Consider the following 4712-nt stretch of genomic DNA (forward strand, 5'->3'; position numbering starts at 1 on the left):
GAGTCAAAATAAATAGAAGAGCTAGTGTGGAAACCCTTGTAATAGGTTTGGTCACAAAGATCCTCTTGAAGCTGTCAGTGGATGTGCTGTCATACCACTAAGCCCACCTCCCTCCCCTCTTAGCACTGGCAGATATGGGGTCTCAGCACATAGCAGACTAAAACAGAGACTGAGATCAGATCAGCTGTTAAGGCTCAGTCAAAGTGACTTGCCACGGTACTCATTTTCACAGCCCCAGTGGGACCAGAACCTCAGATAACTCCATATTAGTATAAAATTTTATACTAAGATCTCATATTGTCCACCCTCTTTCTTTTATAAAGAAAGAGATGCACAGTTGCTTCTCCTTCACCCCGTAACAACTATTTGCACAGGGTTTATTAATAAGCAGTGATTTTATTAAGTATAAAATGTAGGATTTAAGTAGTCACAAGACAGAGCAATGTAGTGTACTAAACCAAAATAAAACAAAACATGACAGCTCAGGCCTGTACTCATGAGGCTGGGGCAGCGCATTGCCCCAGCCTTTCTCCCTTGTGCTCTGGCTGGCTGTTGGAAGGCAGGAGCAGTGTGTTAACCCAGCCTCCCTCCCCCATACTCCGGCTGGCTGGGAGAAGGCTGGGACTGATTTCCCCTCTCCCCTGGGAACGAGGCCACGGTGCAGCTGGGCCACCGTGGCAGAGGCGGGATAGCCACCAGCCCCTCCCACGGCTCGCACCCCCACCACAAGTATCAGAGGGGTAGCCGTGTTAGTCTGAATCTGCAAAAGCGGCGAGGAGTCCTGTGGTACCTTATAGACTAACTGAAATGAGTCTATAAGGTGCCACAGGACTCCTCGCCACCCCCACCACAGAAATTCCTGAATATGGATCTGCAGCTAAGCCTAATACCCTAAGAGACGTGTTACATGCAATATCATATCCTAATGGTAGTTATAATAATCTTTTCTTACAATCTCAAAAGCCTCCCAGCCTGGCTTGATCCTTCTCTCTGCTCAGTCTTAGATGTTTCCAGAAGTCATCTTGAGTGGTAAGAGGGCTCTCCTGTCATCCGGCTGCCGTCCCTATTGTTTGCTTTCCCACCTTTTACATAGATTTTGCCCAAGGCAGGAATCCTTTAAGTTCAGTTTAAACTTTTTCTCACCTCCAATGGAAAAGTACAGCGTTCAAGATAACTCCCAGCATCAGGTGACATGGTCACGTGTCTTTATGGAAGCCAGTGTATGTAAATCAGTAGCAGTATAGCAGGATTGCAGAAAGACAGTTCTTTCCCAGTCAATTGTCTCTTGCTAATGGGCTGTTAGTTCTATGTCTGGCTTCTTCATTGTCATTCCTGATGAGCTGGTTATAGGCTTTTCCCAACATGAACAGATTGATAATAAAACTACAGTCAGTATTCCTAATCTCAGATACAGATATGACACATACATACAGTTGGAATAGACACATTCTGCAGATTATAACTTTTCAAATGATACCTAGTATATTGCATAAAGCATTTTTCAGTTAAGTATATTTATAAGCATATTTCCATAAAAATATGAAATGCACCATCACAATCCACTCCTGCCTAGTCACGGAGGGGAGAATATTGGAAGAACATCCATCAAGAACACATTCTCAGAGTACTCGGAACACACACTATCTTTCTTTCTGTGCAAATCCTACCTTACATTCCTGATAAAACAAGCAAAACCAAGTTCCTATAAAATAAAACAGCATTTTACTATCCTCACCACAAAACAAATATGAAAATGGATGTTGACGCTTGCCCAAAAGCAGTACTCAAAACGGAATACTTTTCACATTAAAAGGAACGTGATGTAAGCACTTTCCCATCTGGATAGGGAAGATTGCAGTCTTCATGGAATAAATAAGTTTTATCATTCTTTGTCATATTGTATGTTTATAGGGAGAGAAAAGAGGGGAGAGGAGTTACAAGTCTGCATGATTATGCAATATTGGATATCACTAGCATTTGCAATTTACAAACAAAAATTTTGTTCAAATGGAAATAGAGTTGAAATAGAAGCTCAGTCTTATCATTGCCTTTTACTGTTTAAGCATAATAAATCTGAAAATAAAAACTTTTAAAAAACATATTTGATTATTAATGTTATTCCAGAAACACTCAGATGTTTGTCTTTATCCAGGAAAAAACTTACACGCTTGTTTAAAATAAAGCATGTGTTGTCTCAATGGAATAAAGTATGTGCTTGAAAAATGTTGCTGAATGGGCGCCTCAGTAAGTTTGTTATATAACTTGCCAGCAGTGTTTAAGAATCTCCACTTTGCAACTGAAGCCGAAAATGGCAAAGAAGTTTGTGCATGAAATCAGTGTCGTACTTAAGGAGCAGAATCTAGCAGACCTGACTGCCAGATTCCTAGTCTAAACATTTGATCACATTAATCCTTTCTGGTTAAACAAAGCCTTGAATGGAGTAATGCACCATCACTACCCATTCCTGCCTAGTCACATTGATCTTTTCGTGGTGAATGAATATAATGGAGTGGGCTTAGATCTTTCTTTTCCATGAAGGAAAGACTCTGGGTCCCTCCAGAAGATGCTACAGGTTTCCTGGGGAGAGACATTCTCTCAGTGGCATAGTTACTTTTGACAAAATAACTATCAGAGTAATCATTAAAATCTTGATGGTAAATGATTATTTTGCTTTAGAACAACTTTTCCAGTTAACATACTTCTTTTCATTGTTCCGGCATGCTTTATTTATTAGCAAGTTCTGTAAACATAATGACTAATTTCCTCTCACAAGGAGAGAAAGTAAATTATTATTTTTGGTAGAATACTAATCAGTAGCTTCCAAAAATTTAGAAACTTCATACCTTTTCTCACAAAACATTTAAAATGAAGTTCCAAAACACTTATGAAAGGTGCCCAGTTTATTAAAAACATTTTAATTAGATAAAAAAACCTTTATACAAAACATCTGTTTGTAATAGTACACACAAAACAAAGTGTTCTCTCTCACATTGCTGCAGGTCAGTATTTGCAGAATAGATTGATATGAAATTTTGCAATTTTATTTAACTATTGGATGCATAACATATTTTTTTCAAAGAGTTAAATGTTAGGGCTTAAATTTTCAGAAGTTCCCACTAATCCTGGTTGCCTGATTTGAGAGGCTTGATTCTCACACATGCTCTGCCTCAACACGTCTGAAAAATCAGACCCCAGGTTGGGCCCTCAGAATCACTATGCACTTTTGAAAGTGTTGGTTGACATTTTTTGCATAAATAATCGGAGCCCAGCAATTCATTTATTTTACTAAGAATTTTGTGTACAGATGAACATAATGAATTTACCATTTGCTCTGTGTTTTCAGGAAGGTTATTGACATTACAATGTCCAAACCCAATATTTATCTACCAGCGGTGCATTTTATACTTGCTTATTTTTTTAAATATAAAACGTGTTTTAAAAAAGGAAAAGCCTTAGTTTGTTAAATATTTGAAGTAGAAAGAGTGAGGGAAAAAATATGCTGTGCGTGTAAACAATCCAAATGCAAGATAACTACATACTTTACATGTGGCATCACTATTCAGATTTTAACTACAGGCCTGATTCAGAGGTCATAGAAACCAGAATGACGCTTTCCAGTAACTTCAAGTAACTATCAACTTCATCCGAAATAGGGATGTGAATGGGTAACTGGTTAACCAGGTACCTGGTAAGCATCATTCTTACTGGCTGATGCTTATCAAGTAACAGTTAACTGGTGCCCGGGAGCAGCCTATCGCCTGCTGCCGGATAGAGGTGTGCTCCATCCTTGCTGGGTCTACTGCACTGAGGGCCATGCGGGAGGCAGCAGCCATAGAAGGGGCCAGGAGTGAATTAGGGTCTTTGTTCTCCTGCCCTCACTTTCAAAATAATGTTTTTGAAATGTATGGTTTTGAGATACTGTTGTGTAATTCATGGATGTTCTATAGATAGTTCGATTTATCACTTAAAGTCACTCAGGTCTGTGGTTCATCCCATGGAGATTTCAAATAATTAAGATCTAGAGCAATGCACATTGGAATCAATGGCTGTCTTTCACTAATTTCAGTGGTTTCAGAGCAGACACCTGGCTTCGTAAGAGCTTTTAGTCAAAACAAAGGGGTTATGTCAGAATCTCTTGTTTATTGAGCAGTAAAAGCTTTTTGGTTTCTTCACATATTTGGCACACGTTCTCTCTATTTAAAGAATCTAACAGGGCATTAGCCCAGCAGTAGCATTATGCATACCCATGTGAGAAAACTTAACTTCTGTTCAGAGGTTAAGAAAAGGGCAACTAAAATGATTTAGGGGTTTGAAACGAGTCGCCTATCAGGGTATGTCTACACTACCCCGCTCGTTCGAACTAGTGGGGTAATGTAGGCGTACCGCAATTGCAAATGAAGCCCGGGATTTGAATTTCCCGGGCTTCATTTGCATAAGCGGGGCGCCGCCATTTTTAAATCCCCGCTCGTTCGAACCCCATGCCGCGCGGCTACACGTGGCACGAACTAGGTAGTTCTAACTAGGCTTCCTAGTTCGAACTACCATTACTCCTCATTCCACGAGGAGTAACGGTAGTTTGAACTAGGAAGCCTAGTTCGAACTACCTAGTTCGTGCCGCGTGTAGCCGCGTGGTTCGAACGAGCGGGGATTTAAAAATGGCGGCGCCCCGCTTATGCAAATGAAGCCCGGGAAATTCAAATCCCGGGCTTCAT

The 4712-nt window shown here is 40.3% G+C and overlaps 1 long non-coding RNA gene across 1 annotated transcript in view; it reads left to right on the top strand.

Moving 5' to 3' along the window:
- LOC142829825 (uncharacterized) overlaps positions 1–4712 on the top strand; it is a 77190-nt gene that overhangs the window by 65159 nt on the left and 7319 nt on the right. The window lies entirely within an intron of this gene.

Source organism: Pelodiscus sinensis, chromosome 6 (genome assembly GCF_049634645.1).
Source record: "Pelodiscus sinensis isolate JC-2024 chromosome 6, ASM4963464v1, whole genome shotgun sequence".
NCBI classification, from domain to species: Eukaryota; Metazoa; Chordata; order Testudines; family Trionychidae; genus Pelodiscus; species Pelodiscus sinensis.